Below are 27,233 nucleotides of genomic sequence, written 5' to 3'. Positions count from 1 at the left end.
CCTGTGGGTAATTAATCCATCACTTAGCTTCACTGAGCCTTAGAAAAGTGCTTTCTTACACAATCACTTCCTGGAACAAAAAACTGCAATAAAATACAAAATGTCTGAGGTGAAATACTAAATCTGTTAGGTACAGATTTTAGATGAACAGACATCTTAAGTGTTGGAATTGAAGTATCTCAAATAGCTGGCAATTGGACAGGCTTATTTTCACCTTCCCTCCTGGACCAAAAGCGGGATATTGATTAGTCTTGAGTATTTTCCGTAGTATCGCTCGGAGTGATGTAGGGTGAAGATATCGATGTCCAATCATTTAGTCACATTTTGTGAGTAGTCTTGTCTTTGTTTTATTATATTCCAAATTGCGTTTTGTTGGTCATGGATAAGGAAACTATGGCAACAGCATTATTCTTAGCCACCTTGGAAGAAGCAGCTTTCAAATAAAGAGAAGGTTGAAATACATTTTTAAGGCATTTGGCAGACCAAGTGCTGCATTAAAAAACAAAACACATTTTAGTTTTAGTTCATTTTGGATCAAGAGAAAATGGTTATGAAATAAAAAAGAAACCTTTCATAAAACTAGAATAATTTATTGGCAAGAAGACTTGAGGGATAAATCTGGGAAGATTGTATAGAGCCCACCTAAGAAGATCAGTATGACAGTGTGTAAGAGCCAAGAAAAATCAATCAAAAAGTAATAATAAGGGTTTGAGATGAGAAAAGAGGCACGGAAAGTCATTTTCTTGGGGCATGTGTTTGACATTCCTTCAAATGCTTTCCTGATGCTTGTGAAAAAGAGATTTTTGTGTTTAGTTTGTACCTAGTGGAGTTTACTTTCTGTTTGTTCCGGATAAAGACTCTATCCTTGCATCTTTTTGCTTCCACAGTATAATTAGCTAAAATGTGGCAAGAGAAAAATCTATATTGCAATTGCATTGTGGTTCTGTCCTTCCAGTGCAGAAATATTATATATAGGACAGACATAGCTTCAAGCTTCATGAAATGTGTTACAGGTAGACTGAAGTCGAGAACATAAGGGATTAAGCATATAAAAAGCCTGCCTGCCCAGCTCTTGAGTGATCATGGTGATAATGAGGAAGACTATACTGCTTATCAAGTAATTGGCCTCGGCAAGTAGGCTTAGGCCTGTTTGCTTAGAAATATCTGATGTGTACAAAGGGATAGTCCTGACCTGCTGTGCGAAGGGTCCATATGGCTCTGTGCTTCAGAAGAAATGCTATTTGCTATTGCAGTTCAACATGTGGAGTGTTTAGCCCCTTCCAGCCCTAGATGAACAATACTGTCCCCATCTTGTGAAAGCAAGATACTACATGTTTGGAAAATAACAGCAAGACTCCTTGTGTTTTCCTTATCTCTTACGGCTTTGTGTTTGATAAGTTTGGAATCTGGTATGTGGTTCTTAAGGAAATGCACAACTCATCAGCTTCAGCAGACTGGGATTTTATCTAAGACATGTAACACCATTGCCTTATGTCTTAAAGTGACAATATTGTAGTATGTTACAGATGTTTGTGCTAACCAGTGCTTGTTGGCAAGATGCAATTAAGCTAATTGGTTCCAACATATGTGTTTCTGACTTAACAAAGTAATTCATACAGAAAAATGTTCAGGAAGTGGCACAAACAATACATCTGCCACATACCAAAGGCGGCAGATACTCTAGCTGTCCTCTCTCTGTCTTACTGAGCAGCATACCACTGGGGCTGTTGAGTCTCTAAAGCATTATTCTTGTTACTAAGCTCTTTGATCACTCACTGAGAAGTTGTCTGGGCTCACTCAGTGCTTCTCCAAGCACAGCCAATTTTAAACAAGACAGACACGTAAACTGTTTTTTTTAAAAAACAAACAAACAAAAACGGAAAACAAATCCCCAAACTCATAAAATGTTAATGCAGATGAAATCAGAACAACGTATTTTAATTTTGTTAAATGTGAATAATATCCTTCATAGCATTTTTCGCATTATTTATCTACATTCCAATTAATAGAATTCTCTTGTGTACTGTATGAGGACAAATTTCAAAAGATGGAAAAAATTTAAAATAGTGCTGCAAAATTTTATCATCCTTTTTTTTTAAAAAGAACACAGAATATGTTGAAAAAGCTATGGTAACAACAGATTTCCAGACTGAAAACAAAATTTAGAATTATTGATTATATGGAAACAATATATAACATTCCTGTGTAATCTGGGAGAGGAGATTTATTGCCACTTTTATGTTTTAACGTGAGTATATTGCTCTCGCAACTGATACTAAAGCAAACAGAAACCAGTTAACAAATATCTCCCCCACCCCCCTCCCCTCCATGCCCATCCCCCCTTTTTTTCCAGAGGGCTTAATTCACGCTTTTGTGTCTTTTCTATTTCTGCAGCTAAGGTTGACAATTGTGGTCCAGAAGCAGCAATTAGGATTTATTTGCAGAGTACTGTATAAAGCTCAGTGCTGTTGAGGACAAGAAATAATGTTCCCCAGTGGACATAAATCTTTACTGGATCTGAGTTTCTGGTCCCAAGTGCTGGTGTAACTGTGTAGGGCTCAGATGTGAACGTTCACAGTAGAGAGTCAGAATTGTAACTTTCACAGCCTGATGGATTTAGTTTTTACAGTTGGGGTCTGCAAACTTCTAAGGTCGCTTCAGAGAGCTTTTTGCAATGGATTTAAAACAAATCAAGTATATTCGAATATTCTATAGCAATTATGTCTCATCAAACATCAGGACTGGGACCTAAGTATCCCAGGGGCTGCCAGAGCCATATTTCTGCTTTCTACCATGAGCAGCTGTGGCTGCTCTGAGCCACTTTTTTGTGTCCTTGTCAGCATTAGGACTTGGTCATTGCCTGTGCAAGGGACTCTCCCCCAGCAGGCTGAAGATGAAGAGAAGGTGATGGAAGCCAGTGTAGCTCACTCAGCACTGTGGATTATCTTCATCTGGGGAAAGACTATCTTGCAAATGGGTGTTGGGGTTTTTTAGAATGGTGGGAGAAATGGGATGAGCTTTCATGTTTGCAGTCATGAAGTGAGCTCCTGGCAATCCAAATGCTTGTTCCCACACATACATGTGAGGTGTGGGTAGGTAGATCCCATACCATGTATGCTGTGGTCTGTAGCGTACGCACCACCAGCAGGAGTTCAATCCACACAGAATCATTTCTATAAAATATATAATTCTTTGCTAGACCCATGCTTTCTCTAAATAGCCCTATTAATATGATACTCATTAGGAACAAACAAAAAAACCCCCAGGCTTAGCTTAGTTCTTGGGGCAAGAGTAGCCCATGGGGGTCTGTCACAGTTTTAGCCCCTAAACAAAGTGTTGAGGTGTTACAGTGGAAGGGGCCCTGCACATGTATAAAGCAATGACTGGGTTATGGTGTTGGTCTCTGAATGGATCTAACTGAACTCCTCCCTCCAGGAGGCAAACTGAAGAAGCAGAACAGGAGTGGCAGCCTCTGTGTTTCACCTCTTTGTGGGCACAGGTATGTCCCCACACGCATACCAACATGTTTGAAGAGGGGAAGGCACTGCCCAAACTTTCATCTGTGGCTGTAAACCAGACCTAAATACATCACTCAAAGGAAATAACTGGAGACAGCATGATGGCTTTGGAGTTCTTACATCAGCCCTGCCAGCTCTTAAATTGTAAAGGCTCCAACAGCTTCTGCTAGCGCTTGTTAATGATAGCCTGCAAGTATTAAGGGAACCTTAATAATGTCTGTTGTTTGCTGGCTTTAAATGTGTTCCCAGTTACTGGGGTGCAGAGAGAGGTTTGGCTCCACAAATAGTTTTCTCCTTTGCGAAAAAATGATCGATCCAGCAGTGGTTTAACTCCTGAAGTTACTTGTGCCAAATCATCTCAAAGTCTGCTTGTAACTTATCCAGTGTATCCGTGGGTTCCTAGAACCTGTCTGATGCTCCCCACCACTTAAAGAAAACATGGTGTGTCTACTGATGCTAATCACAAGAGTTAGTTTTCTCTTTATGTTGAAGGCTGCAACCAACTACCAATATTTTGCAACCCGTTAAAGAGCTCTCTTAATCTGCTAAGGGTTACATTTGTAGGTCTCAGCTTCCTGCCTGCCACTTCTAACATGGTTTATCACTGAGATCTTCAAAACCTTGATCTGCTGCCCCTGCGTTAGTGTGGCAGGCAGGCGCTAGCCCTCTGAGGCCCTGATGGTCCCTAATGCTGAGGGCTCTCACAGGCTTTCTAATCTGCCATCCTTCAACCAGTGTTGCTTGCAGGACCTAATTGTGGAGTGTAGATGCTCAATCAGACCCTGTGCAACGACAGCCAAGGATAACCTGTGAGCAGGTGAAGATGAGTGATTTTACCATTCATGTGAAAAGTGGGAGCCTTGCTTCCAGACCTGCCCTGTGTCTGATACAGAGAAGGAACTTGCCTCTGTCCTTGACGTATCTTACTAGCTATCCTTGGGAGCTCCTTGTTTGGTGTTCAGGGATCCTTGGTTTGGTACCTAACTCTCAATCGCTGTTCTATGGGAACAAGAGCATTAGAAGCACTGCAATAATTGCACCCCTTCTAAGACTTTACTTCAGAAGTGTAGCATAGATTAAACTGCAGTTATTCCTGCTTGAAGTGGTATCCTGGTGGTGTGCAAAGACAAGTCTGTTTTGCAGAATCTTGCTGTTACAATTCATTCTGCCAATGTCTTTATTTTAAAAATAGGTTTTGGGATGTCCATGCCCCAGTTTGCTATTTGAAGAAACACCTGTGATGGATAACAGCACAATATCAAAGGGGATATTGGAGTACAAAGATTTGCTGAGAGCACGGGATAAAGAAGGAATGTGACAGAGTAGGAATGCTCGGTAAAGGTTAGTGTAGAGTTTATTCCAGGTTTAAGTGTTTGCATAGAGACAGAGGAGTGAATATATCTGGTTTTATACCATACTTGTGCTTCAGGTTCCTCTCAGCATGGTTTTGATATCAGAACATATCTTGGATTTGTTCTCCTCTCTCCAAATCCTGATTTAGAGCAGCTCTTCTCTACAAAGTTTTCTTTTTCCCCTAATCCCCACAAGATGTTTGAACACTGTGGTGGAAAAATAAAATCCCTCCTGATTCTTCTGGCCCTTCAGAGAGCACTGTTAATCCCTTAAAAGATCTTCCCTGTCAGCTTCAGCCTTGTCCTGTGACCAAGGCCCCTTGGTCTACACTCACTGAACTGAGGCAGAGTTAGCAGCAGGTTCAGTGATGCTTTAATGCAGTGAAGGCATTGGCATGTTCCTTGCAACTTTATATTATCACTCTGAAAGCAGCAAAACTGTGTGAGCTGTAGAGGGAAGAAAGATCAAAGACAGCAACCAAGCTGCTGAAGTGCCAAACCCCACTTTTCCTGAGACTCATGGAAAGACTCCCCCTCCCTCTGGGGTGCTGGGGGCCAGCCCTTGCTCCGTGCCCTTGGCATGCCTTCGAGAGGCACTGTTCCAGGGCAGGTCAGTCATACGCCCATTCCTCGCAGCAAAATGAGGAAATGTTACTTGCATTAACCCCACTACTCCCACACTTAAACACCCGCGCGCTCCACAGGCAGGCGAACAGAACAGCCTTTGTCCCTCGCAGTGTGGGGCTGGCTGGCCGCCCTCCGGGTAGCACATACTTGTCAGGCAGATTTGCATGGAGCTGTGGAGTGTGATCATGGCCTTGGAGGACATGAGTAGAGCGGTGCTGCTTTACAGTGGCTGAACATCCAGTTCAGCTTCTTTCTTGAAATTTTGGATTGAGGGGCAGGTGCAGTTGTAGGGAACCTAGAAAGGTGTTTGTGGGAGTTATTTTTTTCAATCCTACTTTTAGCTGGTTTTATCTATAATCTTTAGAGAGGATCCTGCTTCTAACTCTTCCACTGACTTGCCACTGGCAAGTCTTCATGTCAACAGGTTTTGTGAAATGAAAGCAGGCAGCTTGAGCTATGCAATACAGACTGAACGCCCTGTTTTTTCATGTTCCTCTGTCCCTAATGGATGCTTTACTAGTAAAGCAAAGGGGCACCTTGTTCATTCACTGTTGGGGCTATCAATTTCCCAGCCTTGCCTTGCTGATCACCTCGACAGCCACTTACCAAGCTTGCTTCTGAGGTTTAACTTGTTACTGATTTCTTAGTTGATGGGTCAGGCTGTTGGAGAACAGCCCATCAAGACTTGTTCTTCAGGGTGTGTTGTTCTGCTGCGTTTTTTTTCTGGCCTGCTAGCTAAAACAGAGGTATCAGGAAAAGGTGGCTTTGAAAGCCTGCTTGACCATGTCCAATTTCTGCCCTGCTTTTCTGTGGTGTAGGACATAAAAATGTCTGTCCTGTTTCTTATATACAGCTTATATATGTCTTTTACCCTCTCATGGCTTTTCTCATTCTTATACTCCATGGAACATGTTGTTCTCCCCAGCCCTCCTTTGGCTGCTTTAATTGCATCAGAAGACAATGAAGGAGCATTCTCAACGTAACATTATTACATGCTAGCTTGGAAGAACTTTATAGAGCTGTTACTTGTAAGCGGTTTTCCTATTTTCTACATGTACAAGACAGGTGTATTCTGTAAGGTGAGGAGGTTGAGCAATCAGAGAAGTGTCATAACACTGCTCTGCAACCAAACGCATTTTTTTAAAGATGACAGCTAAAGGAACCACGTACTCACGTTTTATAATATGTGGGCTCAACAGAATATGCCAGACAGCCCAAAACCACATGACTTTTTGAAAACTTCAGTATAGTCAGAAAGAAATGAGTCTTATGGTCTAGAAACAACCAAAGTATAAAGTTTGTCCCAGTTCCACCCTTCTCCAGACACCTCTCTTAAAAACTCTTACAAGGATTGTCTTTTAGTGTTTTTTCAGCTCTGTACATTATGCATCTTCCTCTACCCCATGTTAGTCACCACATTCATCCTGTCACTCACCTTGCCCCTTCTCACTCACTTTATCTATTTTTACTGGCTTCGTTGCAGCTTCTTCTGATTTCACCTGCTTCAGGTCCCACAACTCTACCCATGCCTCTTTCCCTCTCTCCTTTCACTGACTTTTGTCAGAGTATTTCTTTGTCTCTGTTTCTCCCTTATTTCTCTGTTCCAGCCCATGTAATGCCCAAATGAAGACCATTCCTTCTCTTTCTGTATCATCTGTGGCTGTCAAATTTTCATCTCAAAAAACCCATTAAAATAACTTTTAGTATCTCCTGAACACCTCCTCCCTCAGTCATTAAGGATGTTGTCACCACCCTGTTTCTCAGCTCTGTCACCTATTCTGACCCCTTTCTAGCTATTGCATTCAAACCGTTAATCTTGCCACATCTCTAAGATGCAGCATTTCTTTTTCTATCCATCCTTCTTATTGTATATCCCATTCAGGTTGTCTTTATTTGAGAGCATCATTAGTACAGCATCCATTGTTCTGCCTTGTCCAATCTTGTATTTAGATCCATTTTCCTAGGCTATCGCATGGACTGTTCCAGCCTGTCTTTGATTGTCTCTGCTTGTTCCTTGCTCCACCACATCTATCATAACGCTTTGTTTTGTTTCCCAGGCCGGTCCTGTCTGTATCTCTTGCTTGTCATCTGTCATTCAGTATTGAGAGAGAATTTGCCACCTTCAGTCAAACCCAGATGCACTAGCCCAAGCCATCCTGGAAATATGTCATCCTCTGCGTGTGATGCTGGAAGCTCACTTGCCTCCACTTGCAGAATCGTGTGGGATGTGCTGTCTCGGTACCTGGCTCACAGCAGCAACGTGGTTCCTCTGACACTGGAGCTCTGGGCCATGACAAAATTCCCCAGATGCTTCAAACATGTTAGTAGTTATTGTTGCTGTTCTTGAAAATAAAACTTGCTTTAGGAGAACTTGGAAGACCTTCTAGCTTTAGTCTGAAAACAAAATGTTGGTTGCGAAGCAGATCCTGTCGTCTTTTTTTTTTTTTTTTTTTAAATTGTTGTCCAGGGTGGCCCATCTAAATGGATGTTTTTCTTGAAGTGTGCCAATGCAGCCATGCCTTAATCTATGCACTACACAGAGAAACTGTCAGGCCAGTTTTCTTTCCATTGAAAATTATTTCGTGCATCTTAGTACTCAAGGAAGAGAACAGCTTGTAACATTTTGGCAGGATTATGTGAGTAAACTGTCCAGGGAAGTACTGGCTGTAAAGTTGTGTGGGCTTAAACCATGCAGTACTAGCTAGAGAAACATACAGTGGGTGTAGCTGTACTCTAGTAAAACAGTGTTACACACTGTAAAATTCAGAGCAAATTGTGGGCCTTTGACAGCCTGTTTTCCATTTTAGAAATACATGATCATATGCAGTTTAAGAAACTGTACTTGTTTTGATGTTTTCTGGCCACAGCTCAACAGTGAATGACATCCTTTTGGGAGGTGTTAGCTGCAGTTGTTACTGAGGGTTAATTCAATGCATAACAGGGTTGATAGTTGCTTAGTTTGGATGCTGGGTAAAGTGTGATAGTGGAAGATTTGGGAGTTAAGGAAACTTGATTTTCATGAATTGATTTGCAGGTAGCAATGCCTGCCCCTCTCACAATTTCATTCTCAGTCCTTGCTTTCAGTTGCTGAACTGAAAACTGAGTAGAAATTTGTCCACTGAATGTCCACTCAGAGCCTGGATTTTTTATTTTATTTTATTTTTTCTTTTAAAGATGCATTTGAAATGGTACAATCACCCCAGTGTTACTAGGTGGAACTATTTTCATCACCCATTAAAAAAATAAAAATTCTTCTTCAAGAAGTTATTCAATAGCTCTGTGTTATGAAAAGGGCGGTAATAATTTAGTGATTTTTATGTCAAAGAAAGGTTAAAGGGGGAAAAAAAATAAAACCAGTTGTATGGATCCAGGTGAAATTTGTTACTCTGGCTGTTGAACTGTTGAAGGTTTCTGTATGTGTTGAACATGTTCTCTTCCTCTGTAGTTCTGTATACACAGCATCCAAAGAGTCAGTGATGCCAACCAGAGGGTCAGGGAGGGTCGTATTTGTGTCTGTGGCTTCACTAGTGTAAAAAGAGAGCATAGTGCTACCTCGGAAGATACCCTATTTTGAAACATCTTAGGAAGACTTGCAGAGAAGTTCTCATTCGCATCCTCAGTGCCGTGTTTGCATGGTATGCAAAGCTCTGCTGAGCAGAGCAGGCAAACACACCCCGAGCTGACTGCCCGGTTTGTCTGTGCTCTGTGCCCTGCCTGGAGAATGGGGCGGAAAGTAGGAGTCTGTGTGTCAGATGGGTCTAATCCAGGTTCAGCTCTAGCACCACTTCTCCTGTCTTTGTTACTTGTTAATATTTTGACACATTTTTCACCTCGTTGGAGAGAGGGTGTTGATAAATGTCCCAGTAAGAGTGTTCTTTTTTCCTCTACTGATTTTGAGCAGTTTATGTGTGCCTGCAATACTAATGTGTCCTTGGCTTTAGGAGGAGTTGAATTGCACTGTATTTTGTACTTGTAGAAAGCACAGCCCTGTTTGTGCTTCCAGGAAGTCCTGGAAATGTGCTTCAGCATGGTATCTAGCTTATACTCAGAGCCTTGCTTTCCAAGTCTGCTCTCTTGTGAGAGAGGGGAAGGGTGATGATGGGGCTGGTCCCCACTGCACAGCTGCCCCGGGAGGCCTCACTAGGGCACATGATCTTTGCTTTCCAAGTGCACTGGTTATAGTTTCTCTGCTTGTCTCCTCTATTATTTGCTTGTTCTACTAAAGCACCCGTGCTGCTTATTGCAGCTATTAATTTTTCACATTTATATACAAATTCCTTTCGGTTCCCAGTTCAGCTGTTACAATATTGAAATGCTCTTTTCATTTGGCAGACAAGTGGGTTGGTTTGTACGCTCCTGGCTTCCTAAACTGACACCTAAAACAGTCTTCAAAATCTTATGCCCTATTTGCTGCTCATACAAGCAAGGTGACAAGTAAGGGCTGGACAATAATTAATGTAATTTTAGTGAAAAGTAAAGGAGTGTCCTTCTGTTTCTGCTTTATCTACTGTTATACTGGGGGTTCTTGAATAATTTTCTCTCTCGAGGTTTGGTCACTGACCGACTTGTGTTGACTGCAGCATGGCTTTGTGTGCAATCAGGCCTTCAAGGCAGCTCTACACTCGCCCCTTGCATCATTTGAGTGGCAGTGTTATTCCCTTGGTGCAGTCCTGGCTGAGAATGGCTCTTAGAGAAAGGACTGGAAGTAAATTATTACAATTGCAAATTATATTCCAGTTAAGATTGTGCAACACTTACTTGAAATGTGCTCCCTCAGTGATAGTTATACAAACTAAGTCCCACTCTACTACAAGCCACAAGGTAAAATCTTCAGCTATTTCATCTCTTGCTGATGCCACCTACCACAGAAGTACGTCTGATCAGTGAGGAATAAGAATGAAGCATTATTTTTGTCATAGAAAAATGCCACATGGTGTTTAGCAGCATGCAGCAGGAGCTGGAGACACACACACACACACACACACACACATATGCACACACCCACACGCCACCCCCCAACGCTTTGGGTTACCATGGAAGTAACACCCCCATGCACAGACTCTGCGAAGGACTCTGTGAGGGGATTCACTGTGTGGGGGTGAAAACAAAAGCCAGGTCACAACTAAAGTCACTCTGCAGTGTGAAAACAAAAGTCAGGCCACAGCTAGAGTCACTCTATTTTTTTTGTCCTTGTTGAGACCAGTTTCTACTCACGCTTGCTTATTCACTGTGGGGTCAGAAGGGTGACCTCAATTTAACATTAATTGTGTAATGCTCCAAGATGTATAATACACAAGGTAAACATGTTATATGTGCCCAGGCAATGTAGTGCAGGAGGGCACTTAGGTCTGCACATCAGAAAGGCAAAGGAACATAACTGTGGCTTAGAATGTTTCTTAGCTCCAATAAAGTTAGGAGAAAATGTTCCCTCCCTGATTCTGCATTTTCACCTTAGTACTGGTTTCCTTCCAAGTTCTCCTTCCAGGCAGTCTCAGAATAGTGTCCAAGAAAACTACTTTTCCCTTTAAGATGTCTTTATAGATATTCAGTCAAACTTTCTGTGTTTTCACCTTCAAATGCTTGCACATGTTAATGATTGGCAAAGATTTCAGGAGATTAATGGAGAATTACATCATCATGGATTTTAGAGATTGCCTGGTATCCTGTGGCACAAACAACATACCTCTGCCAGCTTGATTCACCAGTGTGTGTCTTGGTGGGTTACGAATTTATATATTTCTTTTCAGTGTACTAAGTGACTAGAGAAGATGGTAGTTGCTGTGAAGATTTCAGAGAAAGGATGTGCTTTCCATTCACCATAATGTAGCTTTTCCTGAAGATCCACATCCCTCCCCAATACAGTTTGGTGGCTTATGCCCAAACTCAATCAGTTCATGAAAAGCCTTCAAAACCAGGTAAGATTTGCAGAGTGCCCAGGAGTTGAACAATGCAACGATGCAAGTTGGCCATGGGCTTGAAGAACTTCCATTAAATTGAAGTCTGCAAGCTTAGGATTCTAAGTGTTATTCTGTAGTGCATATGGTAGGGAGGACTGTTTTTTCAAAGCCATTAAGTGAATGCAGGCCAAAAACTCAAAAACACTTGGGAGCTTGGGCAGCCTGTGAATCCCAGTCGTTTGCTCCATATGTGAAGTTTTGCTTATCAAAGCTGCACTAAGAGCACAAGCCTTTGTCCTATGCAGTTCCATTTGTTCTGTATTCAGGCTAGAGACAAGGAGATCTGCAAGATCTTTAAGTTCAGAAACCAGCAAACTGAAGTAATTCTAGAATTTATTTTATAATGCCCAAAAAAGACAGATACCTTAAATGTTACAGGAGCATAAGGAGACAGTGGAAGTTGTTTGACTGCTTAGCACTTTCTGTATAACCCTTCCTGAGGTTACCACAATTTTGGAAAAAAAAAAAATTTAAAGTACAAAGCCAGACCCATAACTCTTAAACCTTTTACCTTTTAGATCTCTCACCCGCTGTGTTCTGGGATACATACAGGAGCTATACAGATCTTCAAGAAATGTTATGGGCACTGATGTTCTAAACAGCTGAGAAAAGACAGCTTTTTTAATGTGCATTCTCTCAACTGGGAGAGCAGCTGTGTTCATTCTGTTCATACCACATCATGTGGCTGCTCCCCTGTTGCCCTTCACAGAGTTGGATGCTACCATCAGTGTTAAGCAGTTAATATGTTTAAGGGAGGAGACATGCTGCTCCTAGGAATGTGTGTGTGTATATATACACATGTTGAGGTTTTTTGTTTTTTTTTTTTTTTTTCATGTTTAAAACTACTGGGTAAATTGCAGAGTCATTCTCTTTGCACCCAGCTCCATGCACTAGCTACTGTATCATCTAGCCCAGGGCCTGGATTGCTGGATTCACATTTCTCAGTTTCACAAGGGAGTGTGTGTTGGGTGAGCATGTGGGAACTGAAAGATGTGGAATTACCTCCCATCCATGAAGGTCTTGAATACTGGGTCCTGCTCTTTCTTTTCTGGGGAGTGCTATTACTGATGGCTGTTGAGTAGAAGGTGGGCTCCACTTTGCTGGCTAGAGGAAAGAAAAGGGCTGCAACTGTAGTCAAAGAGCCTGTCTCTAATGGGTGTTGTCCAAGAACCATCCCTGCCCTTTCCAAGGAGGAGTGACTTTTCATTCTGTTCCTGATCTAGACTAGATATTAGGAAGCATTTCTTTACAGAAGGGGTTGTTAGGCCTTGGAATGGGCTGCCCAGGGAGGTGGTGGAGTCCCCATCCCTGGAGGGGTTTAAGAGTTGGGTTGACTTAGTGCTTAGGGACATGGTGTAGTTGGGAACTGTCAGTGTTAGGTCAATAGTTGGACTTGTTGATCTTCAAGGTCTTTTCCAACCTGGACGATTCTGTGATCAGACATTGGTGGGAGCTATGCTTAGGCTGGGGAATCTGTGAGGCATCTTGATACTTGGTGAACTTCACAGACCAGCAGCAAAATGTTAAGTTCATAAAAGCATGTTTAGGGCTCTGCAGAGCTGACTAGAGGTTTTCTGGTTGCGGAGATTTAGGAGTTAAGTGCCTCAGTCCCACGGAGGCATTGGCAGAGGCAGCCAAGTCCTTTAGACGTTCTGGCTCCAGGATCCTGCCAGAAAGGGGATGGCAGAGTCCAACAGGCACCCCTTCATCTCTCCCCATCCTCCTCACAAACACCCAGCAGCGTGTTGCACACTCAGGTGTGCGGGAAGCCGTGTGAGCCCTCGCCATGCCCCTGTGCTGTGGCACAGCCAGCTTTCCCCAGCCCCACCTGGAGCAGTGGAATTTGCCTTCTGGCAGGACTTGTCTCTGTTGCTGGCACACTCTTAATGCGGGTGGAAGGATTTAAAAAAGCAGCCGCCTAATCCACTCCTGACCCTCCTTAAAAGCCTCCCCTGCACACCGCCACGTCGGGCTGGCGCTTGCCGCGTTGCTAAGGCCTGCATGTATCCTGGAGACGGCGCCCAGCAAATAGCTGAGCCGCTCTCTGGAAAGCCAATATCGCAGCCCGGATTGCAGTGCTCCAGCACGCTTGGGCTTTCTGCAAGAAGGAATTCAATGTCTTCCTTCTGCTAAAGCGATGGCAACCGTTTCTTCGGCAAAGAAGATGTGGAAACCCACGGATGTGCTGATAGCATCCCCCTGAGATAAGGGGGTGGGGAGGGGGCGTTCTGGCACACGTGCTGTGCAGGACCAGCTATGGCTGTGCCGAACCATTTAGACTTCTGCTTTTGAGAGCTGCAAAACAGCTTTTGTTAACAGACCTCTGCCCCCATCAGTGCCCCTGCTGTGGGCTGTACAGTGGTCACTTAAGAAGCCTGCCGCGCTTTTTTTTTTTTTTTTTTTCCGGGGGCTGAAACCATGGCAAAGGTCCCTGACCGAAGCAGGCACAAATGGAGTGCGCTTCACACTTTCCTCCGCTGCAACATGAACCCAGAGACCCAGCGGGTAGTGGTCTTTGTCATCCTGCTCTTCCTCATCATCGTCAACGTGGTGCTGATGTTTCTTTTGGCATTTCACTGAAGGAGGACTGCCGGTAGTGGTGTGGTGCATGGGGGTTTCCAGGACTGGGCAACAAATCAGCAGGTCAGCTTGTCATTGTCTGCCTCTGGTCTGCTTGTCTGCTGTTACGGTAACTGTGTGTCTCAGAGTATCCCTCCTTTGTTTTTTAATCATCACCTCCTTCCCCACCCTGCTCCCCTCACTCTCCTCCTGTCATCACCTGTGCCTTGCCGTCTGGATCACCGTTAAACCAGAGAAAGGGAAAGAGGTAACCGAGCCAACCTGCTTAATCGTAACCGCTCTCCGTGGTCCTAACGAGCCTCCGTTCCTAACGAGGATGATACCGTGCCTATACGTAGCACTTCTAAGCCCTGGAGAAGCCCAATGTGCTGCTGCTTTGTTTGCAGAGGGACAGCCATCCTATAACGAGCCCTTACACAAGGACCTACTACATGTAAACACCTGCTGTAAAAGGCTGAACCCCGTAATGCCTCCGTTGCTCTGCCACTGCAAACATTGTGCTGTGCGGCGGCGTGAGTAATGCCCAATTACCCAAAGTGATTGATCAGTAGAGTGCATCAGGAATTTGGGCTGAATAAATGCTGCAGCAGAGTGGAAGGAGTGTTTTGTTGGCTTTTATCCTGTTTCCTTTATTATATCTTAGTGCTTACCTGATACGTGTATTAAAATGGCTGGCAGAACCACAGCACAGGACGCTGCTTGCAGGCCACATGTCTCTCACTGGCCAGTGGTAGCCATGCGCAGCGGGGAAGTGACTCAAGGAGCACTATCCTAGACCCATTAGGAAGGAAAGGCAGCAAAGCAGCATGCTCGGTCCAGGCCTGTTCACCTCAATGATATTTTTATCAGCAGCCCTGTACATCACAGCACTTCCAGGCTTGGGCATTGGCACCTCCCCGGAGCAACTTGATGGCATTGAAGGAGACCGCTTTCTGGAGGAAGACAGACTGGAAAGGAAACCACGGTGCACTGTTCTTAACGACACCGCTTGCATTTGTGCTGGAGACTGTGAAAAATATCCAAGCCCTTAAAATTCAGCAGGATCCTTAATTTTGTGTGTTAGGTAATCTGCAGTTTAAGTACAGCTTTCATGAGGGTTGTGCATTTGCTGGCACTAATGGTTGAAGTTACTGCAGTCCTTTCAGACTTGAATGTTTACGGCTCCTGAAGTCTGATCTGATGTTGAGAAAGGCTGGATGGTCATGTTGTGTCTGTTATCATGAGTGATGTACTCTGTACCAGTTATTTATGTGATTGTGTGTAATACATTAGTGTTGTACAAAAACCACATCACTTTAGCACACAAAAAAATGAAATTTGTTCTTGCTGAGCTCCTTTCTGTTACATCTGAGTATGGAACATCCTTTTCCCTGAGAGAGGAGAGTCTCCTGCAGTGCTGGGTGTGGGGCAGCAGCAGGCCCCAGCTCTCTGCACTTCTCTGGGAACCTCTTATCTGGATGAACAGTTTTGAACTATTAAAAATCTCAAACTAGGCTGTTAAGTCTATTAGCTAGACATTGTGATGAACAGCCACTGGAATCATCCAGAGTATGCTGAAGTTACCATTTAAAAAAAAACAAACCAAAAACCAAACAACAAACCAACAAAACAACCCAAACCTCAGCACACAGCACTGGCTTTCAAACAGACCTGTTTTCTCTCCCCTGTAAACTTTACCTGTGGTCTCAGTTACAGCTGGAATCAGAACTTTATGGCATAAGGTGGAAAAAAGATTGTTTATTGGAAAAGACAAGTGAAAGGTGTGAAAGTATATCTCAGTCTTCAAATGACAGATGAGAGACCAAAGTATGGCTTTGGGGTCATAGGTACAGAAAACTTTTGGCAGCTGCTTGTGCATGATCTGCCCTCACAGCATTTGAGCAGGCTCTGAAAGTGCTTGAGCGTTCAGCAGTTCTCACCCCTCATCTAGTGGGTGAGTGTTTTGCTCTCGACAGCAGTGGGAGCAGTAACAGGCCTCAGTGTCATGGCAGCCCCTGCAATGTGTTTGAACTGTCAGTTACTGCTGTCTCGCCTGCTCTGTATCTTGAAATAGTGCAAAACACATCTGATGTAAGATGAGAACTGCAGTTATTCACAGGGCCTGCATGTACACACATAGCTCTGGAGAGTATTCGGTAGGTTGACTCCATTCATAATCCAAACATTTGGCTTGGCACACGGAGGCTGTGCGGGGCAGCTGGTAGGCTCAGCACAATAGTTTGCCAGCCAAGACTGATCCTAGATTTATGAAGTGACTTGTGCTCTTGTTTAGCTTGGTGTCATGACACTGAAATGCTCCTTGGGTGGCTTTTGTCACTGAACTGGAGACTGTAGCTTCCTGTTACACCCTGCCTAGAAAGGTGCTTCAGGGAAACTTCCCAGGAACTTTTTATTTAGTGTCTTGCAGAATTGATTAGATAACTGGAGCTGCTTCTTGCTCAGTTTGGGGACACCCTATTTCCACTGCTCGCTAAAGGACTCTGCTGGGTTTCAAAAGGATGAGATACCAAATCTGGCAATGGTGGGCTGCCAGGGCAGGCACAGCCCTACTGTGAGCAGGCAAGTGCTCCCACAACACTGCAAACTCCTCCTTCCCTGTTCTCTGTCCCACTTTTACCATATCTGCACCACTCCTGGTATGATGTCCTTATTTCCAAAAAGTTCCCTTTTCTCTGCCCAGCTACAGCAGCTGTGTCTGTGGGAGCCAGAGCCATTTGCCTTTGCTGCTTTGACACGTCAAAGCTTGTGCAGAAGCAGCCAGTGCGTGTGATGGGAGGTGGAGGAGTGTCTTGCTAACAGCTGATCCAGCGACCAAAATGCTCACTGATGCTAGAGAGAAAATCTAAGTCTCAGGCATAACATGAATTTGGGCAGTTAATGCCTCTGAGGTACAGAGCTGCCACATTGCTTCCTGCCAGGCAGCATTCCCCCCTGGGAAACGTTGCGTTTGTTGATGCAAAGGATCTGAGACTTCCCCAGCGGGAGAAGACCTGTCAGCTGCTAGAGAAATAAAGCTAAGAATTGTTTTCTTCAAGGGCTATGGGGAGTCCAGGACAGTGAGGGAAAACCTGGAAGAAAAGTATGTTACAGAAAAAGGTAATGCAACCCCTGGTGAAACTGCCTCCCCCTTCCCTGTATGGGGCAATTTGCATTACCCCTGCATAAGGCAATTTCACCAGATAATTTGTACCAGAGTAGTCGGGAGGAAAAAAGTAGAATCGTTCTTGCATTTAAAATTCCTGATAAGACAAACAGCAAGACTATAAGGATATGTGTAATAACTCGTTGAAGATATGCGTAATAATGCTGCTTGCCACAGGTGTTAATGCTGGTTGCTAAGAGCCTGGGAAAAAATTTCCTCTTAATATTTAATATCAGGTGAATTTTATTTTTCTCTTTTCACTGCTTGTCTAGGTGTTTGACACCTGACTAAACCTGAAGTATCTGTGTTGAGTTTTGTTATGGGGAACCCAGTGTTTTTTTCCTTCCTCGACTTCACCTACAGCTGTATACATTCAGCTGGAAGCTGCAGCTGACATATATAAGCATTTATCAGTCTGACATTAGTTGTGATTCAGTCAAGCCTGTTTCAGATCTTGGCTGAAGAAGCTGCGATGGCCGATAAAACCCAGGAAAAATAAAGCTTGTGAAGGATCCCTGAATCATGTGTAGGAGCTATAGATGGGGACAGAAGGATAGTGGAGAAGGAGAAGCCTTTGGCATTTCTGTCTACAAAGCTGTTTTTTTTTTCTTTGCTCTCGGTGCACTTATTTGACACAAGAGACGGGTGCTCTGCAGGACGGCTGCGACTGCCTTCCCTGCAGTAATCCGAACGACAGGTTCTGCCATGACATTTGGGCCATAGCCCCAGGGAGAGCGCAGTGAAGCCAGGGAAGGGGCAGCCACCCCATCGCTGCCCCTCTGCAAAGCACTTGGCATGCCTGGTGCCCACTGCGCTCGCTGCTTCTGCTGCAGACCAGGTCACATCAGCTGGGCCCTTTTGGGGCTGCTGCACTCCTCCTCCTCCTCCTCCTCCCCAGGATGCAGAATAAGAGCTGTGCCTCCACTCTTTCCCCGTGCTGTCACAGTGGTGCTGGTGTACTCCAGCTGCGTGACAAAGCAGTGTGCGGGGATGGGGCAGGCTACTACTTCCCTGAGCCCTGAACGGGTAGTTTGTGTTACCCCTGTGTGGGGCAAGTTCACCAGAACATTTAACAGTCAAGAGCTTTGCTCTGCTACTGCTTTACTTTGAGCCTCACAAGTGCAAAGAGAATCTATTAACAGGAGTGAGACGAAGACATCATTTCCAGAGGGAGATCTGGGCTTTAGATTGTATCTTTTCTTAATTTGTTCTCCCAGGCTAAACTCATTTCTGTGGTGATACGTGGTATCTGCTGTCTTTGTGATTTATTCTTGGAATCTAAGGCATGAGCTGGCCAGATAAGAAACAGAGTAAGCATTTAGGATGATACCATCAACAATTACTTTTAATTAATGCTTCCAGTGTTTTGATTTACAGAAGACAAAAAAAAAGAAAAAACACAAAACCAAAAGAAGTCCCATTATATAGGTTCAAGAAAGATTTTAAGAGGGGGAGTACTTCTTATTTATGCCATGTCACTGATTAACTACAGAATGTGCTGGAAACTCTGGAATAAAACTATGTCTTATTTGAATCTTTGTTCTTTGGGTAGGATTACTCCAGGCATGACTGTGGTTATTGCATGCAGTGCACCCACTCTCTGTCTGTGTTTGGCAGTGGTGGAAACAGGACTTGGACCTGCCGAAGGCCCACAGTGGTGTTCTCTGTCCTGTTGCACGCCGCAAGCCTTCTGTGTTTGTAACTGGTAAGAGTGACAGTCAGCTCAGCTATGCTGGTAATGCTAAAAGAAAAATGTCTCCCCAAGTACCAAGAGGTTGTTGCTGAACCTTCAGCAGAAGAGTCTGTCGGGTATAAAGGACTATGGAGAGATAAATTTGAGAGTTTGCTCTCCCTTATAGCTGACCAGCTGATCTGCCCCTCTGGAACAAGTTCCTGGTGCAGGGCTCTAGTTCCATGTGTCCTGCTTCAGCACTGAGGTCCATGTCTTCCCCTTCTCCCTCCAAGGAGGGAGACCCCAGTGCAGTCCCTTCCAGCATGCTTTTTCCTCCAGACAGCACCAGTTTCACATTGGGCACCTGAATCTCTGCTGTCCCTTGGTGGCAGAGCAAGGTAGAGCCTCCGCCAGCTGGGGGAAGAGAGGCTGCCTTCACACCCACCTCCCTTCCTGCAGCAGCTCCCATCCAGAGCAGGCTCTTGGGCAAAGCCAAGGTGACACAGGACGTGGAGCAAACCACCATAGCATCCATGCTTAAAAATTTTGTATTTGTTTGGTGTTGCATCCATTTAGGATATCAACACAAGAATGGAATTAGTATGTTGTCTTCCACTAAGTTGTGCTGGTTTGTAGTGACCACTGTGCAGGGGCGGGTCACGAATGCTATTTATAGGTCCAGTGTCTGTAGTCTTTGTGGTAACGTGGCTCAGAACAGCGTAGTAGAGCTGGGTTTGACTGTCTTGAATCATGATCCTGTCCAGTCTTGGCATGCTGAGTGTCTGCAGAGTTGTGGCAAATTTTGTCTGGAAATATAAACATTGTACGTAGGCATCAGATGTGAATCTAAAGAGCTACACCAGGATCTCTCAGCAGCAGCCTAAGACAGCTTTCCTCACCTCAGCAAATGAAATAGTTCCAGCAGGAGATTAAGAAAAGATAGGCTGCTAAGGAGTCATCACTTAGTATTTTTAGTATCTCAATTCACACCTGTAGCACCCAGGAGTCAGGACTTGTTATACTAAGCACTATCTAATTATGGAGTGAGAAGGCTTGCTCTAGATGCCAAGAGAGGAGAGCCAGGGACTGCAGTATCCCATTTGCTGCCTGGTTTACCAGAATGTGCTCTGCATTGAGCTGCTTTTGCAAAACTACTTTGTCATACTGAAAAGCCTGTGGCCACTATGGGAGGGTTGTTCAGGGAGTCAAGGCAACTAAAATGAGAACTTGTGAGGAACAGGAGATATGTTGATCTTTTCCTGTTTGGACTAAAGAAGCCATGTTCTGCAGGAGAAACAGCAGGTACTTCAGTCTCCTGTAGTTAGAGGGCTTGCTTTCAAGGTGGTCTTGGAATCAGGAATGTGATTCTGGTTTGAGGCTTTAGCTTTGTTTAGGCTATTAGGTTTCTTCATCCAGATGGTGTCAACTTGAGACAAATTAATAACATAGATATATTCAAAGGCATAATAGTACAGGGTCTCAGAAGAACCCAGGAACCTGCTGCTTCTTGAATCAATCTTCTTTACCTAGCACAGACCACTTGCAATATGAAAAGGTTAGTGACGTTGAAAGGTTATGAAATATGAAAGGTTAGTAGAAATTACTCATTTTTATATTTACGGATACTAACCAAAACCAAAGTCTAGGCATTCTCCTTTGCCTGACACTGAGACATTATCAAGGTTTTTTGGTTTTTTGTTCTGTTGATATTCAGATTTTCTTCTGTCCCATTTTCAAAGAAAAGGACAGACAGTGATTCTTAGTTCAATGAAGAAAGGCTTTAAAACAGTGTGTGCACTGGGAGAGAGATCACCAGAAAGGTGGCAGGGGGTGGGATGGCGGTGAAAATCATAAGTTTTTGGTCACCAAAAACATGCAAGGTTTCTCTATCAGGAGAAGATGAAGAAAAGAAACAGATACTAAACTCTGCATGGCTTTTTTTTTCAGGCAAGGAGATCATCTTTGCGAGCCAGATCATGGAAATTGCTGAACAGTATCTGTTCACCCAGCATGTCCTCCAGCACCTACCAGTGTTGTACAGACTTTGGCACAGTGCTGTTAATCTAAGGGAGATGTTTTCACAGGAGATAGGAGCAATAAAAATCATTTCAGCGTGTTCTTTGCAGTGGGTTCCATTAAAATGAAATCATGTATACACATGAAAAGGAAAGCCACGCACTGTGTTTCTGGCTTACTGCCCAAAGAGATGCTGACCTTTTGATGATTCAGAGTGGTTTGCTAGCAACACAGTTTGTATCTGCTTTAAAATGCTTTCTTTAACCTTATTTGTAAAACAAATTTAGATTAATTTGCTCTCAAGCGATAACTGATTCTGTAACTTGCTGTATTTTTGGGGGGAAGGGAATAGCAACAGTCAGAGAGTTCTGGGAACTGCATGGTTCCCTTACCTTTTCTTCTACAGAGAGCCAGGATGTAACATTTATCCTCAATAAATCCATGTGTTGGATGAGCTGCAGCTGAACTGTTTTGGATACGTTGTCCTGGGGAATCTGTATGGTATATTCCTCACTTCTCCAAAGAAATAATGGTGAAAGAGGAAGAAAAAAAAAAAAAAAAAAAAAAAAAAGAAAAATCTCAAAATTAAGTCATGGGAGGGTCCTGCAGAGAGGGAGAAGGATGGGAAGCATTCCAAGGGGATGTGCTGGTGGGCATGCACAGAGGAAGGGTAATGCTGTAGGCAACAGCAAGAGGGGAATGGGGCAAGTTTGTAGCATCAGTGATAGAAAAACGTGTTAATGTAACATTGAGTAAAATTTTCTAAAGAAAATAGTTTCATTTGGGTGCCAGAGAAACGGTAGTGTAAGGAAGATGCAACAGCACTCACTCTTAAATGTGAGGACAACTAAACAGACACACCCTGGGCTATTTCCATTCACAGACTGTACAGTTAAAATCAGGGCATCAGAAAATGTAAAAATTGCATTAAACAGATATGCTTCATATTCTGCAGCATTCTTCAAAATTGTTGGTGAGGTATGAGGGGGAGTCAGTCAGTCTGACACGGTTTTCATCTGATGCCAAACTGGAACCAGAAACTAGAAACTTTGTAGATGTGTGAGCCCTAGGTCAAAGTCTTGTTCAAACCTGAGAGTTCAACCCAAGGCCTCACTCCTTTCTAGTTTGAAAGCAGAGAAAATAGGAGAAGAGTGTCTGGCTGATTTCCAGGTGCTGCTACAGCACCAGCCCAATAACCCCTGTTACAAATCCTGGAGTAGTTGTGTGCACCCACCTCCCGCTGCTGCCATCAGAGCTGTCGGGTGTGGGTCTGCGCTGAGCCAGGAGAGAGGGGCTCAGCACTCCCCAGAGCACCCTAGAATAGCTGGAATAGGGGTTAAAAAGAGTGGTTCTATCAGAGATCTGGGCTGTTTGGGGCAAATGGGACTGTGGCACTTGGATCCTGCCTTAACCTAGAGTGATGAATGTGACAAAATTGGGAGAGGTATGAGGGGTGGGTTAGCCAAAAGTTAAAGATACAAACCACTTTTAAGCATTAGAGTATTTCAAGCTCCTTAAGCCACTTTAAGGCTTTAGATGGGTTTAAAATGCTTAAAACACTTTAGGGCCTTAGATGGATTTAAGGTGATTTAGAGCTTTGGAATTACTTAAGTTCTCTGAGTGCTTGAGGAGGTTTGGAGGTCCTTTGAGCTCTTAATTGTAAAGGCCTTTCTGAACATTCTGAGTGAGGATGTGGCTCATATCTGCTCCTGTAACCTCTGTGCAGGGACTCTTCCTCCCTGAAAGCCTCCCAGACAATGTCTGAACAGACAGGTTTTCCTGGGTACACTTTCATCCTTTCTTTTTTTGGAAAAAAAAGACCAAGAGTCAGATATCCATGTGGTAGGGATGAATGGATACTCCAGGTGTGTGGGCTGACCCTCCTCCATGCTCCTGGCGAGTGTTGCGTGGGTAGGATAAAGTGTGTGGAATCTGTTGTGTTGAAACCCTGTGGAAGTGCTACACTTACTCTGCCTGAGGAGTCCCAGCCAGGAGGATGACAGCCTACCCCAGAGGATATCCTAACATCCTTGTAATCATTGTGCTGGCAATTGATAATTTTCCACCAGAACGAGAGTGTTGCTGTAACTCAGGGAACATATCTGTCCCTGTCAAGTTAACATTTTCAGGGCTCACCATTTTCAACAACTATTTGTTGGTAATATGAATAGGCAACATTTATTTTCCTTTGTGTTTTTTACTACCCTAATATCCTAAGACCATCTCTATAGGGCCAGCCAGTAACGCTTTTATCTGTGACCTGGGGTAGCTGCTCAGGAATAGCTGCAAGTATGGCCTGGCTCTTTCCCTTTTGCACCTTCCCGGATGCATTTAAGATCCTTGATGGGCTGTATCCTGATATGATGTGTTTAAATGGCTTTGAAAGACATACATTTGCTTAATCTCTTTTTAAATCATCTACATGTTTGGCTCTGTGACATCCTGTGGCACAGCTTAATTATGCACCACAGGGAAAATGTACTGCTTTTGTACTAAACTTCTTGCCTGGTGATTTCACGTGGGCACCCATCAACCTTGCATTATGAATAACCATTTTGTAAGCCTTCATCTCGTGGTCACCCTCCATCCACCTTTCTCTGTTGCGGCTTCAAGGTCTGTTTAGCTTGTACAGGCCTAGAAACTCTTCCCACTTTTGATTTGTGCTGCTCTTTGTGCCTTGTCTAGTTGTCCTCTTCCTTCTTTCTTTCTGAGTCATTCCTGACATTCAGACTTCCTGACCCGGATGGAGCAGGCCGATGTTTTCTTAACTCTGTCTGCAAAGACATTCCCGAGGAGTAGCTTGTTTAGTCAGTCACTTGTGTTAGATATTGCTTGTGTTACATTTGTCATCATAGAATTTCATTTGCCATTTTGTCACTCTGTCACTCAGCATTGTATCTGATTGTTTAGAAAGAGTGAAAATGTATTTGACTTATACCAGAAAATAAATGTCTTATAGATGTAATTTTAAATAAGTATCCTATGGAAACTAGCATGCAAGTGAGCTATTTTACAGCTTTACTTACTGTAAGCACTACCAGCAGCTGCAACATTTAACTGTAAAATGTGATACAAAGGCAACCTTTTGCAGAGTACTATCTAACAGATTTGAGAAGGGCTTTGCTCCTGTTGTTTCCTTGTGCCAGAGCTTAAGGATGTTAGCAGAGTCCCTTGCTATACAGGTCATGGAGAGTGATGGTTGGGATACTGAGAGCACTGACAGGATTGAGATCAGTAGGTGTCCTCCTCAGCTACAGGTCACTATCCCCACTCTTTCAAGAACTTTCCTGGCCTATTTCAGCCAAAAGTAAAATGGTCTAAGGCAATTTCAGTTAATTTGTTTTAATCAGGTCCCATATCTTAGGTGAGGAATTGCATCACTCTGGAGTTTGAAAAATCATTTAACTGGACTCAGATGGACATGCAGCTGGCATGCTTTCTCACACTGTACTCTTCACACACGGTCTGAAATAAGATGGAGCCCAGCTCTGCCTCCGCTTTCTACAAGGGTTGCTTCCCTCCTCCTGTAGCACTTGCTGAAGGGAGCTCTTAAAGCTTCTCCTTGCCTGCTGCGGGGGGACCCTCCTCCTCTTCCCATCTGTTTAAACCACTTCTGAGGGGGAATCAGGACTCAGATGATATAAATAAAAGGGAATAATGCAATTAATGCCAGTCAGAATGGTTTTGTGGAAAATAGTTCTTACCAAATAAATGTGATGACAAATTTTGAATGTTTGGTAAATGGAGGCAGCTGTACTAATGTCACATGAGGAGTCTGAGTACAGGCACTGATTAAAAAAGCAGCACTATAGAATATCAGTGTAGCACACTTAACTGGATTAAGATCTCGGCTGACTGACATCTCAGATTTGTTAAGGAGAATCACTGTCAAATTAAAATATTTTGAATGGAGATCTGCAGTGTTTGGTAAATGCCTGAGAGTCCTCCACTATCCTTAATCAGTACTCTAAAATCTGTGCTGAAAAAATATGCAGCTGACACAGTAGGCAAAATGACAACAAATACCGAGGGCATGGCTTGGCTGGGGGCATGGTCTGCAGGTCTGTGCTTCTGAAGTGATGACTGCAACCCACTGCCCATGCGGGACACGTGTCTGGTTACCCTGAAACGTGCAGACAGAGGAACGGTAAGAGGCGATGAAGTGTTTGCTGTGGCTGTGGAGTTGTGTCGGTGGTTCTGGCACTCTGCAGCCAAGCAGCAAGTCTTAGCTAGCCCAAATTCCTCCCTGGCAGTGAAGGGAGACAGCACCCCCAGGGGCTTGGCTGATTCCTCATGCTAAGATAGATGCCTGAGATGAACCCTTCCCTGGGGTGCCTGTCTCTCGCCACAAAGCGGAGATGCTGGTAAACACAACCAAGATAACTCGTTCAGACTAAATCCCTGCTGTTCAGATGACAGAAGCTCTATGAGATAAATTTCATTTCTGTTGTCCATCATTAAACAGTGAAGCTATAAGTTTTGAGAGGAGGCCAGATCAAGCTGTCAAGAGGAATTGAAAACTATCCCATGGGCTCAGTCCAAGGGAGAGACTAGCTTGCTTCTACCAGTGTTCAGAAAAAATAAGTATTTGTGTGAATGAAGCACTACTTTGGGGAAAGAGTGAAAATAAAATTTTTCTTTTACTCCTCTGCTGCACTTTGCATGAGAGAAGGCAGAAGAGAAGCTCTGGAAGCAAAGTGAGGGGTGAAGGAGCTGGAGCTGGGGGTGGGGCTTTGCCTCTGGGGTCAGGACTGCTGCAGGGTTTAAATGTTTGACGTGCTGACCCAGTTCAGCTTCAGTCTGTAATGCACTAGTTCTAGGGGGGGCTGAGCAACAAACTCAGGCTTCACAGCAACCATTTGAGTTCACCAGGAAGGGCTTGGGTTCAGGTGTGGCTTCATGGAGGGTGTCTGTTTTAGCAGCAGAAAGCTGAAAAGAAAATTCCATTTTATTGGCACCTTCTCCCTGAGCTGCCCTGTTCCCAGTATCTTCTGATGTTCCTGGGTTCATTTTTTAGCTCAATATGATCCAGTGGACTTGGCATTATCAAGATAAATCTATTCAAATTTTATTCAAATAGAACTGAGTAGCTCAAAGATAAGTATTTCCTAAAGGCAGTTTCATTCTTCCCTCTGTAAGTTGTTGAGATCTTTTATCTCTGTTAATATTGCTTGGAGCTCCTGTCAGAACAAGACCAGGACATACAAGGCAATTCTGTCAGGGTGTCCAGCCAGAGACAAACAGGGACTGAGTGGCTGGAATGCAAACAAGCCCACAGACATGGGCCTTGGCATGCCAGATATGTTTACCCACATATAATGGACTTAATTTGGGGCAATAGCCCTGGCTGTGTCTCCTCTTTCGCATAGACATTGCTTGGAGGAGCAATGCAGCAATCCTCCCCGCTCCATCTTTCCGTGATATGTTGAGTAACCCGCACAAGCACCGCTTTATCGCCGCCCTCCCTTAGCATCTGCCGTGTTTATAAATGGGCAGCAAGGCTGTGGCTGCATGGACAGTAGGGAGAGCAGTTGCAGCTCCACAGAAACGCCAATGCAATATTAGAGCTGCAGTTGATTTTCTGTTTCAAAGCATCAGTGTTAGTACTGCCTTTGGGTTGCAAACACTGCTGTCTACAAACTTAAATGTTGTTATAAACAAAGATAAATAGCCAATTGTTTTGTTTTCACTGCTGTCAGCTGCAGTAGCAGCTAGAGCAGCTGTAGAGTGGCTGGGTTTGCAGCCTCTGTCTTCTAATGTTGCTCTCCTAGAGACTGGTTTGGGGCTCTTCAAGGACATGTACTGAGTTGTCCTTGATACTACAAAGTCAGCTCATAAATGTTGTTTCATATGGAAATTAATAGTTGTTTTTCAAACCTTGCTTTAATTGCAAAGATCAAAACCTGTGGTAAGATGAGCCTTTTGAGCCGAGGAGCTGCTATGCTTGGAAATGGTGAGCATTCCCTTTAGTATGTGCTTTTCTGGAAGATAAGCATTTCTCATAATGGAGCTGGTTTGATTGTGCCATGCTCTAACACATTTTGCAGAAAGCCTTTTTAGCTGCTGGTGTGTTTTATCCTTCTTGGGGTAGGGAGTGAGAGTCCTAACCCTTCTTTTCCCCAGTAACAGCTCTGCTTGCTGCAGTGACATGCAGTACCATAGGTGCTTCTGTGCCATGGAAATGTCAATCCTGGCTCAGAGCTACATTTAGTTTTGCTCTGGGAAAGGGACTGTTAGACTGGGTAGATTTGATATTTCTGTATCAGCCTAGGGATTGGACTGAAGAGAATTGAAAAAAAATAGTATAAGGTACAGCACTGAGCATGGTGATCATTAAACTCTTCTCAGCGTTTGTGTCGGCTCCTCCTG

At 43.9% G+C, this 27,233-nt stretch overlaps 1 protein-coding gene across 2 annotated transcripts in view; it reads left to right on the top strand.

Annotated features, from left to right (window-relative positions):
- The window catches only part of ARHGEF4 (Rho guanine nucleotide exchange factor 4), a 189,935-nt gene that overhangs the window by 137,174 nt on the left and 25,528 nt on the right, over positions 1-27,233 (top strand). Inside the window, exon 1 of one of the 2 annotated variants that reach the window (XM_074912677.1) lies at positions 13,909-14,097. The exons of the other annotated variant lie outside the window; for it this stretch is intronic. The gene's annotated coding sequence lies outside the window, so the exon portion shown is untranslated. Of the gene's footprint in view, positions 1-13,908; positions 14,098-27,233 lie in introns of those variants that run through there. 2 annotated transcript variants of the gene reach the window in all.

Source organism: Athene noctua, chromosome 8 (assembly GCF_965140245.1).
Source record: "Athene noctua chromosome 8, bAthNoc1.hap1.1, whole genome shotgun sequence".
Classification (NCBI taxonomy): domain Eukaryota; kingdom Metazoa; phylum Chordata; class Aves; order Strigiformes; family Strigidae; genus Athene; species Athene noctua.
The sequence above is the reverse complement of the archived record's forward strand: the minus strand, read 5'-3'. Positions and strand labels throughout refer to the sequence as shown.